Source organism: Ursus maritimus, unplaced genomic scaffold, assembly GCF_017311325.1.
Source record: "Ursus maritimus isolate PB19 unplaced genomic scaffold, ASM1731132v1 scaffold_17, whole genome shotgun sequence".
NCBI lineage: Eukaryota > Metazoa > Chordata > Mammalia > Carnivora > Ursidae > Ursus > Ursus maritimus.
Window position 1 is genome coordinate 34,605,934 of NW_024424119.1, and position 16,065 is coordinate 34,621,998.

The window sequence follows — 16,065 nt, forward strand, 5'->3', positions numbered from 1 at the left end:
GGTAGGGTGGGTCCCTAGTCCCATATGACTGGCAGCCTTATGAGAAGAGGGCGTGTGAAGACACAGACCCACAGGGTGAACGCCATGGGAGGACGAAGGCAGAGTGTGGAGGGCTGCAGCCGCAAGCCAGCGACCACCAAAGACTGCCCGCAGACCACTGGGTGCGATAAAGGAGTCCCCTGCTGACACCTTGATTCTAACTTCTCGCCTCCAGACTGGTGAGACAAGACATTTCTAAGTCACCCAGTTTGTGGTATTTTGTTGCGGCAGCCCTAGGGAACTAATACACACCTATTGTTTTTTCCCTTAATAAAGCTTTTACTGACACTAGTGATTGCGCAAGAGGGGGATTTGGTGCCAGCTTGCAGAACTGTCTGAGTTGGGAGCTCCAGCCGCAGTGTGCATGACTCCCTTTCAGAGTGATGTGGCTATCTTGAGCAATCAGTGCCTCTGACACAAAGAATATAAAACAACCAAGTTTGGATAAAAAGAATGTCTTCCTTTAGTACTTACTAGGCTCTGCTCTGATTGATGTACTTAGCACTGCTTCCAGCTAAGGTAAAATAGATCCTATTTCATAGACAGGGAAACAGGAAAATAGGGCAGTTAAGGAATTTGGAATGAAGCCATCTGATGTCACCTCTTACAAGCTTGAAAACCCTCTGATCCCTCAGGATCCCATCAGCAGCTTCGCTACTGTACTTCACTGCCAGGATCTGAGCAACTTGCCTGGGACAAAGTAAGACACTAAAAGATGACTTATCTTTAGAAATTATAGTCCTCAGACTTAGAGGGTGAACTGAGCACACTCTCCAGGGAAGAAGAGTAAGGAATGCTACCCAAATGTGTTCAGAGCATCCGGAGATGGTGGGTGAGATGTCCCATGTGTTGGTGGAAAATCGCAGCCCACACCCGGAGGGAGGAGGCACAGCCCACTTTCTGCTTCTGTCATCTTAAGACCAAACCATTTCAGTGTGTCTTCCGTTCCCATCACTTTGAACACTGACACAGAAAATTTTTCAGAGTATTTGGGGTTGGTGCTGTGGGCGTAGCCCACCCATTAGCAAGAGGCCCGTAGGCACGGTGAGTCAAGGAGATGCCCACCCTTGCATCCACTTTAGCTGTGGTTGGACCACACAGTATAGTGGGAAGAATGCAGGTAACGGAGACAGGGAGGTCGGGGTTTGAATGCAACAACTTCTTAAGAGTCAATTGCTGTTTTCTTATCTATATATTTCTTTTCTGTAATAGATCTGTAACTGCATAAAAGTACCCATGTCACAGTCTTGAAGGACTTAAATGAGAGTAAGAAAAGAATCTATGTTACAGGGTTCTTTTTGGTTTGGATACCATTAGTTTATTATAAAAGAGAGACATGAAAATTATTTACATGATGAAAGATTTCACAACTTCACCAGAATGGGCAGCTTTACTTCATGCCATTTTAATAATGATTTCAGTCCACATACTTTCCGAGAATGTCACCATCTCTAAATAAGAAATAGTCCTTGTCATCTAGAACTACTTTGGTGCCTCCATATTCTGGGAGAAGAAATTTATCTCCAACTTTCACACTAACTGGTTGAATCTCTCCACTCTTGACTTTAGAGCGCGATCCAACAGCTACTACTGTTGCTTGCAACACTTTTCCTTGAGATTTTTCTGGAAGCATAATACCTTCTTGGGTTACAGTTTCAGCTGCACTCTTTTCAACTAAAACTCAGTCAAAGAGGGGAAGAAATTTCTAAACGCCTGCCCTGCCGTGACTCTGGCTGCCGCAGTTCGTACCTATGTTGCAGGGATCTTGAGAGGATCAAATATGGAAACCACGAGAACTGTGCCTGGACACCCTATATGCCTGTATTCACTGTAGGGCTATTAGCTCTTCTTACTTTTGTTACAGTTACCACTAGGAGCAGTGATAATGTAAGCAATATATCTGTCAATCCATAGTTTTTCCCTAGGCTGCTGACTTGACCACGGCAAATGGACAGAGTCCAACGGAATGGGAAAGAACTCTCTGTCTCTCTAATAATAGTATCCAAATAAGTTCTTTCCTTGGGCATTTGTGAAGAGAAAAAGAGAGTTGTGGCAGATGGAATTCACCTTTCAGAGTGACAGATAAATAACATACAGGCATCGCCACAGGGTGGTCTAGGGGTAACCACCAATTCCTCTTTACTGTGGTGGTGAGGACCCTCTTAGTCACGTGCGGTTTTAGTATTGCCTGTCCTGCTTATGGTCTAGATCAGAGCTCCTCTAACTTTAATGGGCCCACCAGTCATTTGGGAACCTTGTTAAAATGTAAAATCAGAGTCAGAGGTCTGGAGTAGAGCATAAGGTTCTTCATTTCTAACAAGCTCCCAGGTGATGCCAGTCCTGCCCGTGAACCACAACTTTGAGGCTGTGGTTGCTCTTTTTATTTTCCTTACCTTGTTCTGTTGCATCTGTGGATTGAAGTCTTTGTGGATTCCATTGCCCCTTCTCAGTTCACGTAGGCTGAATATTTTCTTGGCTCATTCATTCTTCCAATGTCCTTTAAGTCATTAATATGTGTCAACAACTGTGTTAAGCACTAAACATCACAGTTGATAGACATGGGTTTCAGTGTCATTGACAGAAACAGAGCCCCTGATCATGAAGTCTACGTTGAATATCCCCCTGCAATCTTTCCACGTATCAGAGCAGTGGCCCGGGTTAGGAACAAGTGGTAGGGGGAGAAGTTATTCTGTCCAGATACAAGCCAGATAGCTCTATTCCCTAGTATCTGCTTGGCCTGACTCTTATTTAGTTCCCTGCCCATTTTGACACAGCATTCCACTCCTTTGTCAGATGCTACTGGAAGTAGAATCATAGGGCCATACTGAATTGTGCACAGCAGGTGACTCAGGTAAAGTCTTGAGGATATGTCTATCCTCTCAAGTCTTTCCATGTTTACGATCAAAGAGGTTTCCCCCAGCCCAGCCATTGCCCCATCTCACTGGCTCCTTCCTTCCCCTTCCCAGATCTTTTCTCATCTTCAGATTCTTACCACTTATGCTGAGCAGTTTGGCTCTGGCCTGGCTAATACTTGGGTACCAGTTTTGGCAAGTAATGGGTTCTTCATTTGTTAGGCCCCATCCTCCATAGATCGTAGTGGGATATTAAAAAATAATAAACAATTCTTCCTTATTAGGCATAAAATCTCAGAATTGACCAGTGAAAGAGCTTAGTACTTTGGTGTACTATAGAAAGAATTGTTCTAAAGGAAATGATATAAATTATAATGCTCAGTAATACATCACCAGCGCCTCTTGCCACGCTCATTCTGTAGATGGCTGAGCCAATCTTGCAATTGCATCAGTTTGTTTCTGTTTTCAGTTTCAATGGAGAAACAGAAGCTGCTTGGCAGATTCTCAATACTGATTTCACACTTTTTAATCCTTATGAATGAAATTGCTTAAGTTCAATCTATACAGTAAAGATCTCTTTGTGTATTTCTATTTCTCCGATGATTTCTGTTTTTATTTGCTGTTGCACAAATCTATGAAAATGCTAGAGGCAGAATATTCTTTCAGGAAAACTTGTTTTGTAAAATTCTTATTACAAAATGCCTCCTTCTCTGCAGTGTTGTGATGGGAGGGCCTTTAGAGCTCTCTCTGGCTTTCAGTAGATGAAACAATTTCTGGGCTAAGTGTTGGCTAAAATAATTTTTCCTCACATTTCTTAAAAATCATTTATTCTGTGATTACTTCATGAGACCCACTATTAAGTATGTTTTCTCTGGCCACTCTCCACACCCTTGTCTCTGCCTATAGCAGCTGGTCTTAAACACTATGCACTTGCTTTATTGTCTGGTTTTGTGTTTAACTGATTCATGTCCCCCTAACACGTGGACCACATACGTCAAGGAAGGAAATTATTTTTATGTTCTCCATGTTTACTGAGGACTTTGTCTTTTCTTCCTTGACCTAAACTCCTGTTGCTGGTGTGTGAGCTTGTTTACTCTGAGTAAAACACAACTTCCAATTTGGAAGTGATATGGCTTAACAAGTCTCGTAAAAAGAACTGGAAAGATCTCTGGACATCAAAGAGCTTTTATGTGCTGACATTTTGTAGAATGTAAAAGAATCTGGAACATATGGATTAAATTCCCCTTAAAGCACATTCCTCTTTAAAAACTGCTTGAGACAAGTCACATTTTGGATTTCCTCAGCCTGTGTATTTTCTCCCCTTCTGGCTAGTGTCCTAACCCATTTTGGGGACTTTGCTTGAGTAGTCAGAGACAATGCCTTGATGAATTCTAATTATCTATCCCAAAGAGGTTTCGAAGACATGCTTTTTATTTTCAACCATTTCAGCCTTTCTGGTGGATGGTTCTGATAGTCCAAATATGGAGTCTAGAGAAGAACTTTTGGGCAATAATGGTACACCTTGAACATGCATACTTTCATTTTTCTGGTGAGAAGAATAGACTGTAAGTTGATGTGCTTGACTACCAGTTCCTTTCTGAAACTTAGTGAACTGATTATTCCAGCATCCTGGTTTTCTCTCTACTCCTCCAGCTATTCCTTCTCAGACTCTGCCGTATTGTGAACCGCGGGAGGCCTAGGGCTTTGCTCACTGCTGTATCTCCAGGATTCTGACTGGATCACTGAGTCTTCTGAATGGAATTCTGCTTCAAAGATTTATCCTTGAATTCCTTCTCTACGCTGACTTCCCTAGAAATCTCAGCCACCCATCTGATACCCATTGACCCATCTATCTTCCTGCTTGCTATGTCACAACTCCAAGGATTTGCAGACACAGCAATTAGCTATCTTCTCATCACCTGGGGAAAAATAGTCTAAATGCAATTCAAAATCCTTACCCCAGCCTCAAAGTTGATCTTTGTCTCCACTTCTGCTTTTCTTCCCCATCGTCTATTTATAGCATCCTTTACCATTTCTCCATTTATTCCATTTCTACTACCAATTCTCTAGGGTTTTTTTTTTTTCTTTTGGTTTTTTAGGGTTTTATTTGGGTCACAACACACTGTTTCCTTTGAGCTAGTCTCCTTGCCTTTCTTATCTATCTCTATACTGCTGGTAGATTTATATTCTGCAAACTTGCTGTGCATATATCATTTCTGCGCTCAGAAACTTTCGATGTAATAGGACCCTCCAGAATAGAAAGATAATTTTTTAGCTAAATTCCCAAGGCCCTTCACCACTCTGCCCCAGTCTATCTCCCCATCCTTATCATCAATTGAAACGGTGTGCTAAGGTGATTTATTTAAAAATAATGTATAGGATGACTCGGTGAGGAGAGGGCATGTGTGACTTGGATCTGGAGCAACTATCAGTGAGGCTGGCCTTAGAAAGAAAGCCAATATTTCACAAAAAAAAGGGGGCTGGAGGTTAAGAGACAATTCAGAAAGTCCTTAAATGCTTCTTGCTCATGTTTTGGTACTTCTCATATATGTCTAGACTGAGAGTTCCTTCCTCAAGACTTGAAACTATGTGTTATCAAGGTAGAAATTATTCCTGAAATTGATAGTATAATAGTTTCCGAAAACAGATTCAAATTCTGATTTCCCTTTCCCAAGTTGTGACTTCGGGCAAGTTATTTGACTTCTCTGAGACTCAGTTTTTTTCATCTGTCAAATGGAGGTAAAATTATTTAACATACAGAATTTTTGTAAGATCAAAGTGAGATAATCCATGTACTGTACCAGATAAAGTCTTGAGACATCATAGCAACTCAGTAAATGGTAGATTTTTTTTTTTAATCATTACTGTTCTTCTTTTCCTTAGACTCTTGAAATTTTTTCGGTTTGGAGAATCTGGCTACTTGAACATCTCCGTTTCTCTAGCACCCGTTGTAGAGATGAGTATGTTACAGCCCTCAGTGTGTTTGTTGAATGGTGATAACAATGTTACTGACATTTATTAAAGTGGCTATTTTGGGTTTTGGAGAGTTTCATTATTATTATGAAGATACTAAACCAAAAAACCTAGCATTGACCAGCAATCTGACATCATTATTGACATCGTTGTTGCTTTGTGATTTTTAGGATTCTATTATTCAAAGCTTTCTAGTGGATAATATGATCTTCCAAATATTAACTTAGACTAATACTTACTGAGTATTTACTAGGTATGTGGTTGTGCTAGGTGTCAAAAGTACTGAGCCATATCCTCCTTTGGGAAGCACATATTGTAGGGACATTCCGCCAAGTATAAAGTGTTGTGAGAATGACTGAATCTGCCTGCAGAGTCCTAAGAGCCTTCTTTGAGGAGAAGATAATTGAGTTGAGTCTAGGAATGATAAATAGGCATGATTGTTAATGGTGGGGTGGAATCCCAGGGAAAGGAAATCACTTGGACAAATGATAGGGAGGTCTGAGAGGAAATGGCTTGTTTTGAAAAGTGGGCAGGCAATTAAGCATGATGACTTCAGAATTTCTACGTAGGAGAGGTCTGGGGGAGGTGATCTGGTTGGAAGAAAACCAGAGAACTTTCATTGAAGCTGAATCTCCATAGCATCTTGACACAGAATTGTTAAGCTATCTATTGCCCGTATCAAAAATGAGGATATATGGCCTCTGGACATTATTGGAGGGGATGGGTTAATCTCTCCCAAGTCATCTCCATGGCTCTGCAAACACAACAGTCTGGAGAACTGGCTGAGATAAGTTGCAGAAGAGCAGCTGCAGAGCAAGGTGAAGCCAGGTAATGGAAAGCTGTAAAGCATGTAAAGGATACATTGCAGGTTTTAACAGGATCAGCTTGATGCCTTAGAAAGTTGACTAGTTAGAACATGGAGGTGCATTGGGAGAGAGGACAAGAATGGAGGTAGAGAGGTGAAGTAGGAGCAGTGGGATGGATTCAAAGAATGAATAATTGAGTACATTCTTTACTACAACATTTTTCTTCCTGACTCACACAAAAAAACTATTTCTGAGGTAGTGATCCTGAAAGCATATAATAATACCTAACACTTATTGAACAATTTGTATGTGATCAACACCATTTGGGGCATTTCCATGGATTAATTCGCTTAATCTTTATGATGAGCCTATATTTAAGAATCTACCATTTTTGCCATTTTATGGTAAGAAAACAGAGTCACAGACAGAATAAGTAACTTGCCCAAGGTCACACAGTTCTAAAGAATTGGAATGTAGTTTAGAGCCTAGGTGATCGATTCCAGAGCCACTGTTCTAATCACTGTGTTGTCCTGTTATTCACAACACTGTTTTTTATATTTCTACTGTGTGTTATGTAGAAGATGAGTGAAGTATTGTATCTATTGTGGGTTTTTGCACACAATGTGTGCCTAATTCAGATCTGCTAAGTCAACAAGTAAACTTTCATAATATTTTCATTCTCATTAATTGAACATTTATGTGCCAGGCACTGGGTTGAGTGTTTACATCAATTACTTAGTCCTCATAGTTACCCTCTGAGATAAATGTAGTAGGATACTAATACTTAATGTTTATATAATCAGTTAGGATTACAAAGCAGGTTTATATATAACATCTCTTTTGATCTACATAAAAAAATCATATGAAGTAGATAACCATTTGATTCCTGTTTTGTGATTTAAAGATCAGGTCATACAGCTAATAAATTGTAAAACTATTACTTGAACCTAAGTCTTCTTGTGCTGAATGTTGCTGACTTTCCATACCACACTGCGTGTCAGAGATCTTTACACGTTATGAAATATTTTTCACTTGTAAGGGTTCAAATAACCAGAGAGTGTGCTGCAGGGAGGGAAATTCTAAGCTTACCCTTGAAATGCAGGAGCACAGATGTTTTGGGAGAACATTCCAGGTAACAGGAATGGTTGTCAGAGAAGTAAAGAAGCTTAGAAAGTGTGAGGTATGTTTGATGATTAGCAGCTCAGGTGTGTGACAAGTACTTAGCAAACTGTAAAGGCATTATATAAACATTAGTAGTTATTATTACAGAGTTCATGAATATTTTCTATTGGAGTGTGCCAATTTGGATTCTTGACACATGTTGTGTTTTGTTTGGATGAAAGGAGAAATCATAAACCGTTCAAGCAACTGGAACACACATTATACACACATATACGTCGGAGGACTGGACCCCTGCCATTCCTATTTTTATATGTTGAAATCTCTAACTGTCTAATCGTGGTGGTACAAAGTTCACTCCCTCAGCAGCCAAGATTGATTTTTCCTTTGAGGAGACATGCTTCACAGAAGTACCCTTTCCCGTTACGTTTTGAAAGTCATCAGACATGCTGTTATAAATGATCATGGAAGATTACTGGAGATGCTGCAAAATAATAGTGAACCAAGTAGCATCTGTAATTTCCAAGGATGGCTCGCAATCATCACTCAAAATGAACCCTATCTGAGTGCAGGGCTGAACTTTTCTCTTCCTCCCTCTTTCTTCCTTTTACTACTTTATAACATAGCTGAAATGGATACTGCACCTCATGAATTTTTATGCAAAATATTAAGTTGCCAGCCACTGCTGTGCAGACAAACTCTGCTGGCGACGAAGAGAGTTAGCCCGCACAGTTCAATGGCTGACATCCTTGGGTAAAAAGACTCCCATGTCAGACCGGCCAACTGAGGGTAAAAGTCCATGCTGGTTGCTGACCCAAAAAGTGTTTTGGATGCTTCTTGGTTCAGACTCTCCTACGGACTGAAAGGAAAATGATTCCATATTTGTTGACGGAATTGCCACTTGCTCAAGGTATCTGGTTTCATAACACATTTTGTGTATCTCAACCTCTCATGGATAAAACCATGAGAAAATTAAGTTCTCTGAGCTGGCAACTGCTGAGCCACACTTTCCAGTTCCTTCTGGGCCAGATGCAATTGGTTTGGGTACAACTGATCCCCATGTCCTGTTGATTCTATTTCATTAATATCTCCTGAATCTGCATTGTGTCCCTCCATCAACACTGCCGCAGCAGCCCAGCTCAGCCCTCTTCTTTTCTCAACTCTGTCACTGTAGCTGCTTTTGTCTTGATTCCCCTTTTATTGTCTCTTCCCCTTTGATCTCTTTCTCAGCTGCCAGGGTGATTTTTCCACCTTCCAGACCTTGTTGTGTGGCTTTTTGTTGTAAAATCTCTGATGGCTCCCACATTGCCTGCGGGAGAAAGTCTAAGCATGGCAATCATGTCTTTTCACAACCTTGCCACACCAGCTTTTACTAAGGAACCTTCCGGTTCCTTCCCCCTCCATGCTACCCCGAACTACAGTTGTTTCCCAAATACAGCATGTACTTTCTTGTTTCTGTGCCTTTCCTTACCGTGCTTCTGAAGCTTTTCCTGACCTCAGCCTCTCTTTGCTTCCCACAAAACGAAATTTTGTTTTTCTTCTTCGGTATCCTCAAAGTAGAGTAAGTGCTTCCTTCAAAAATTTTTAATCCAGCAAAAAATTCGCGAGGGCCTGACAGATACCAGACACCATGTTTTGTGCTTGAGACTGTGATGTGTCATTTTTCAGCTGGAGCATTTGGGAGATAAGTGGAGGAGAGATCATCATAACCCAATGATGTAGAGATTATAATAAAGAAGTGCTTAAGAAGAGATCAGAAGGAGACCTTTTCAGACACCATATCTAAAATTACCCACCTTTACATATCCAGTTATTCTCTATCATGTTATCCGGTTTCATTTTCCTCATAGGATTTATTATCTAAGCTTATCTTATTTATTCTGCTGTTTCCTTGTTTATTTTGTCTCCACTGGGATGTAAGCTCTGTAAGAACAGATCCTTTGACTCATTCACTCCTGTAATGCTGTGTTTAGAACAATGCTTGGCATATTGAAGGTGCTTAAGAAATATTTATTGACTAAATAAATGTGGTTGGAGACGGCTTCCTGCTCCCTTTTCCCTATTATCCTTTTTATCTTTCTCTTAGATTAACTAAGAATGGCTTGAACTCATTCTAACTGCTGCCGTTGAGTCATTATAATGTGATGTGCTTGATGTGAAGTGTGAGTTTTATTTCGTTCTGGGGACTTTCCTGACCATCCATTACTCATAGTCATTTTTAAAATTTTGCATATGTATTCATTACCTCTACCATGAATGTGCTAACCACCATGCTAGATCGGAGAAAAGAAAGATGAATAAAATGAAGACCCTTAAGTAACTCATTACTTGAACTCATGACTGTACAGTAAAAACATGTTTTTAATTGCACTAAACAGGAAGGTTTTGAGGAAGGCACAAATTGCTTTCATTGCACCCTGGACAATATTAATGCTAATTAAAGCTCTATCTTTGGGTGTCTTTTGTTTTCTTAAATTTTCTCAAACATGCAAATCAATAGATATTTATGAACCCCTACTTTGTGCTCTATGCTTAGATACGGTGTATACAAATGGGAATGGCAGGCACCTTGCTACTAAGGAACTGACAGTCAAGTAGACTCTTCCCAAAATGACCTTGAAGCATTCTGCAGGAGGGTATCAAAATCCTAGTATTAGGGAGGTGAAATAAATACATTCGCCATAGTTAATCAAATACAAGCTGTCATCACATTTAGATTTGAGATTCCTTTTTACAAAAGCAAAGTGGGAACCAGGCTGGATTACACAGAGCTCTTCAATGTGACAAAGCTCTGACTCTTCATATGTACTCTATTTTCTTTACATTAAGTTCTTAAGAATAAATTTCATGGAAGACCTAATATCAGAGACATCAAATGATTTAATATCCAATGTCCTACATGAGAGTTTTTTTAAGCACAATTAAATCTAATAACTTGCATTTATTGAACTAGGAGCATATATTCATCTCATTTAATTCTTACCCTATGTGTGTATGCTCTACTTAACCCCAGTTTGCAGATGGAGAAAATGAAACCTAAGAGGTTAAATAACTTACCAAGCCCATACAGCTAGTAGTTGGTGGACGAACACTGACACCCAACCAGCCGGACTTTGGAGCCTGTGCCTTTACCTCTTCCTCTGACATATACAGCAAGAAGTAGAATGGATATTTCTGGCTGTGATCCTTTCATGTCACTGGATGGCCACTCAGGACATATTGGTGATTGATTGATTGTGGAGCCTCCAGTTGTTTCTTGACTTTGTGGAAAAGTAGAATGTCTAAAGGAATGGTTTTGTAGTATGAATATCTTCTTTCCATACTTAGAGGCTTCTGTTAGGGTCCAAACTCTGACCAGTGAGACTTATACTATCTGATAAGGTGTGGTGTATTTGGTTGAAGACAGAGCTTTATGTTTGGGAAGACACAAGAGCAGATGGTAGAGTTGACATTCCACTTGAAGGCTGAGAAACCCAACAAACCACCCTCAATGACAAACTACTTAATTTCCACATGGAAGGGACCTGCAGACAAAACCACACTTTTCCATAAAAGCATCCTTTGATCAGTTCCAACACTTGGTTTCAAGTTTTGACTGGCTAAAACCCCTCGTTTTCTATTGCTGCTCTTGGAAAAAAATTGTCAAGTTGGTGCCTTCTGGTTTTGTCTACCAAATTGAAGAGAACATGGCTGAAAGAATATGCTGAAAAAAACCAATTGATAGAAATAAGAACACAGCCCAGTTTCAATTTTATACATTTTTTGGTTTTTTTTTTTTTAATACTGCAGGTGAACTTTACGATGAATGCTCTGAACTAACAAGTCCTTTAAATGACTCTATAATGAGAAAACTCTTTTGTATGAATTTGTGCAGTTCACTGTCAATTCAGATCAATAAATCCTGCACCAGTTGATTTTTTTAAAATGCAATTTATTGGAGGGGGGAAAAGGCTGTATGGATTGGATTGCTTGTTCCAGCTTTGAAAGTTAAAGAACAGATTCAATAGCAATGAAACTAAAGTGTCTCTCCATGCTGCCTCAACCCCCTCCCTCTCACTCCTGCTTTTCTTTCTTTAGTGCCCTGTCTGCAATCACCCTGGCTGGGGCTGCTGCAGATTCATTAAGAAGTGGTGCTTTGAAAAATTCAGAGAAGAGATATGATACTGCCTGGACAGTGGACATAGAATTCCAGCATCTCCATTCATCTCATGAATTTCTTTCTTACCTTCTACTAAGTTTGTAACCTGGGAGAACACCATCCTCAGGTGCTGTGGGCTCCATCCTCAGCTCTAAGGTTCCTCGCTGCCCAGGTGCATGGACCTATCATCTCTTTGAAATATTTTGGGGAAACTTCTTTGTTTAGGAGTTTGTCTCTTCCACTGGAATAGACTAGAGCATGGATATCAGAATTTGATCACTTTCAAGTCCTACCTATATTACTTAGACCTTGGGAATATTCCTTAGGCTCTTTGAGTCCCAGTTTCTTCTTATATAAAATAGGGATAATAACAGTGCCTGCCCTCTCAGGATTAATTAAGATGTAAAGTGTTTATATGTAAATTATAGTGCTTTGCTCATGTCAATTAATTAATATTTCTTATAAATATGAATGAGTTCGTGTGTAAGAGAGGGAGACTATATTTGAATTGCTCTCAAAATAAGAATTAGATCTTTCCCTTTTTCGATTCCCAGAATTAGTATTGATTTTTGCACATGGTAGGTGCTCAATGAATGTTAGTTGAATTAATGATGGTAATGAAACCTAACAGTGATGAGTCCATACATTTTTTTCAAATCACCTGCTATATTAATTTTCTCCTTTGCATTTTGGACTTGGCTCTGCTGTGAATTCAGTGTGTCCTCAGGGGAAGGATGGTTTTCTTATTTAGAATGAGGAGTTGGCATGCTGAGGTCTTTGGAGTTCTGAGTTCTGAAATTCCTTGTTCCCTTCCCTTTCTCTTCTCTTTGGTCTGGTTTGTCAGTGTGACCAGAGGTGAAGCACTGTCAGCATATAGGCTGTTGGCCTGGATACTTTCTATGAGGCCATCAGACCCAGAAGCCCTGGGCCAAACAATTGGTCAATTCCAAGTAGAAGAGTTCAAACTTAGGAGTTAAGAGGCATTACCGAAGTTATAAGACCTTCATTCTAGTTCTGGTTCTGCTTTTTTCTGGCTATTTGACCTTGGACAAGTCACCTAAACTCTCTTGGCTGGCTTTCTCAGTATGCATGGTAACCTTTGTTTTGTTTGTTACTCAGAGTGGTGGTAAGATCCCAAGGAGATTGAGTACCTTGTCAGTTGTAACATGCACACAGTTGTAGTCACTGCCATGGGTTTCGATTTAGTATGCAAAGATATCTTTGCTTTGAGATTTTACAGAGATGGCAGTGCAGACAACTTCCAGACAAAGCCAGTAGAGGTTTGGGGATATCCCCTATCCCTTATGGGGATAAAAAGAGAGTTGTGAATTATAGACCATGAAGAGGACTGGACACTAACCACCTGTCCAGTGACTCTAAGAGTAATAATCATAATCATAGAACAATAGAAGCTTCCTTTAGCTTCCATATTATGTGAGAGGTCTACTAAGCCCATTAATGTCTTAACTTATTCATCTCACCATGAATCCATGAAGTAATAAGTACTCTTATTACTCATTTTTCAAATGAGCAAACAGGTTCAGGGAGGTCTTACAGTTAATAAGTGGAATTGAACACATCTGCATAATTCCCATGTATGTCCATCCCAGAGAGTGGAGTTAGAATGAAGTTAGCATAATTCCTAACCCAGTGTTATTTACTGAAGCTTTGTGCTCTCTGGTCCCTTCATAAGTACCTCTGGATGCTAATTGCACAGCCACTTTCTTCTTCCAAGAAAGAGGCTATGAAACTGGAACTTTAGAAGATGAATTAGATGATGGGTCCCTAAGGAAATGAGAGGTGGGGGATTTTTGAGAGGGAGAAGAAGGATGGTATAACTGGTCAGGGGAGGAAGGAGTCCAGGAAGAGGTGACGAATATGATAGCCAAGGTACTAGTTGGAGTCAGTCCAATTACGGAGGCAGGGAGTAGCCCAGACCATGGTGGTACCATGAGACAATCTGGGACATACCTGAAGAGACAAGGCCTGGGCCGAGGCTCACTTCTCCTCAAGACCAACCATACCTGTGAAGGTATTAGGCCACTTTCAGTGAGAGAAGAAAACAGCATCTCAGGCCACCTAGAGCTGACTGCAGGAAAATGAAGAAGGTCTTGGCTTGGCAGAATCTTATTCTCTTGTTCGTGAGTATCATGGATTTTTGAAAGCAACTTAACCTTGCAATTATAACCAATAGTAACCACCATTCCCACTGTTTCCTGAGGACTGTTGGGCAGCAGGCACTGGGCTGAGCGTTTTGCCTTCATTAGCTACCTCAATGATAATAAGCTGCGCTATTACTCATCCTGTTTTCCACATGAGAAGACTGAGGGCCAAGGAAGTTACATGACTTGTCCAAGGGCACACAGCTTTTAAGAGAATAGAGTTGAGATTCAGATCCAAGTCTGTGTCACCCATCTCCGTCTCCTGCCTCCTGGAACTGAGATGAAGGGAGCCTAAGTACTGTTAAATCTACATAATGTGTGGTAATCTTTTACCTGTATGCTGAAGCATTGTTTGGAATATAAAAGACAATAAACACTTTTGTGCTTTGGTGTTCTATCATTTTTTTGACAACCATCACCCTCCTACATAGAGTCTTTACTCTGCCTGGGTGTCATTTATGCAAATACACTGATAGGGACATGTTACCCTAACAGAGCAGAGTGCAAAGTCTTCACTTCCTGAGTTTGTTTTCCTCTGCCAAGGAGAATACATCTGGACTGATTGGGATAGAATGAGCAAACAGTCGTCAGGGGAACTGAAGCTCAAGAGACGTCAGGGAATAGCACAGAAGCACTAGTGTTGAAGAGCCAGTGCCAGGCTTTTGATCCAGCAGAACATACACCAAGGTTCTGAGAGAGTTCCTGTGTAAGAGAGTTTCTGTATCACAGAGAATAAAAGTTCCGTCAATTCTAGTTCGTAAGTATCTTGCTTTCTATCAACTTCTATCTCTCTCATTGCTATTTTCCCTGTCCAGGCCACCATCATCTTGAACCCTAATTACTGCAAGAGCTTTCTAAAAGGTCTCCCCAAATTGTCTTATATCGTACCCTCATCTAATCCATTCACCACATCACAATGAAGGTGGTCTTCCTTCAATGTATATCAAGTTACTCCTCTGCTTGGAACTGGTCTATGTTCCTAGGTGTTCACAGGGTAAAATTCAAAATTCTTAAAAGTAGCTATAAACACCTTTATAATCTTACCTCTTTAGGTTTATTCCTTGTCCTCCCCTTTCTTCCCTGAAATCCTACAGGAACAGTACTCTTGCAACATTAAATGTCTTTCAGTCCTTGGAACTTGCCACGCTCTTCCTTGTTTCTGGGCAGAAGCACGTACTGTTCCCGTTGCTTCTTACAAAGTCTCTTTCTTCTTCGCATGACTTACTACCACTTAATCTTATAAAGTATCTGCTTAGAGGTGCCTTTCTCTGGGAAAGTGAAGTTGATTCCTCCAGTCCTCCAAACAGTTGGCCCACAGGGAGGGATCAGACTGATTGTGGTGTCAGGGATTAGAGCTAGGGATAATGTATGAAAAGCTCTGGAGCATAGATTGTAGCTAAATTCAAGGAAGACAATTCCAGCCGTCACAACTGTCCAACGATGGGGTGGGAGAGTGGGTTCCCTGTCACTGGGAGTGAACAGTAGAGGATATCAGTCCCTTGGAAGGGAGGGGAGAGAACATTTTGAACACTAGCATGGGAGTTTGTGGGAAAGGAGGGGAAAGCTAGATGATTTTTCACTGTCTCTCCTGAGGCTTTGTAAGTTTAGTCTCTATAATCACATTAAGTAAACAAGCAATTTTCTCTTTGGTCAAGGTTTGGATTAAATAAAATTGATGTGTTCTTTTCTTTTCTTTTCTTTTCTTTTCTTTTCTTTTCTTTTCTTTTCTTTTCTTTCCTTTCCTTTCCTTTCCTTTCCTTTTCTTTTCTTTTCTTTTCTTTTCTTTTCTTTTCTTTTCTTTTCCTTTTCTTTTCTTTCTTTCTCTTCTTCCTTCCTCTTTCCCTTCTTCCCCTCTTCCCCCTCCTCCCCCTCTTCTCCTTTCCTTTCTTTCTTGAATCCAAACAACTTCCTTGAGAACTACTAACCTTGTTGCAGATGAAGAACAGAGTTTGATATTCACCATTAATAAAAAACAG

The 16,065-nt window shown here is 40.4% G+C and overlaps 1 pseudogene; it reads right to left on the minus strand.

Moving 5' to 3' along the window:
- Nucleotides 1-1,456: 1,456 nt before the first annotated feature.
- On the minus strand, nt 1,457-10,936 carry LOC103678644 (annotated as a pseudogene).
- Between the last annotated feature and the right edge of the window lie 5,129 nt (nt 10,937-16,065).